Below are 616 nucleotides of genomic sequence, written 5' to 3'. Positions count from 1 at the left end.
GACGAGGAGGTGCTGGAGGTGGCGATGGACATCGCCATAGACATCGCCATGGAGGTAGCCATGGAGGTTGTCGGGGACATTGACAACCCTCCATGGTTACCTCCGACGCCACCTCCAACACCTCATATGGAGGACAACGAGGACGACGACGTCGACGTGGAGGGTGTCGTCGAGGACGACGACGTAGTCGTCATCGAGAATGATGGCGGCGGCGACGATGAGGACGACGACGACGACGTCGTCGTCATCGGCGGGGCTCCCCCGATGGACCCGGTGCACCATATGCAGGTGGGTGAAGTGGAGGATTTCCTCCTACTCCTCGCCCACCTGCATGGGCGATAGGTCAATCGGGGGAGGAGGCTACCACTGGAACCACCGATGCAAGTATGTGTCATTTATTTTATTTTAATCCTTGTGCTAACCTGTCGACGCCCGATGACGTCATCGTATGCATCGGATGCTGCCTTTTGTAATATCCCGGGCGCGATAAGGCCGGCAGCCTATTGTAATACCCCGAGGGGGACGGCCCGGCGGCCCCAGGGCGAGGGGGGGCAGCAGGGGGACGGCGCGATAAGGCCCCAGGGCGAGGGGACCGCGCGGCGGCGGCGGCGGCGGC

This window comes from Cyphomyrmex costatus, unplaced genomic scaffold (genome assembly GCF_001594065.2).
Source record: "Cyphomyrmex costatus isolate MS0001 unplaced genomic scaffold, Ccosl1.0 scaffold440, whole genome shotgun sequence".
Lineage (NCBI taxonomy): Eukaryota > Metazoa > Arthropoda > Insecta > Hymenoptera > Formicidae > Cyphomyrmex > Cyphomyrmex costatus.
This window is presented reverse-complemented; position numbering follows the sequence as displayed.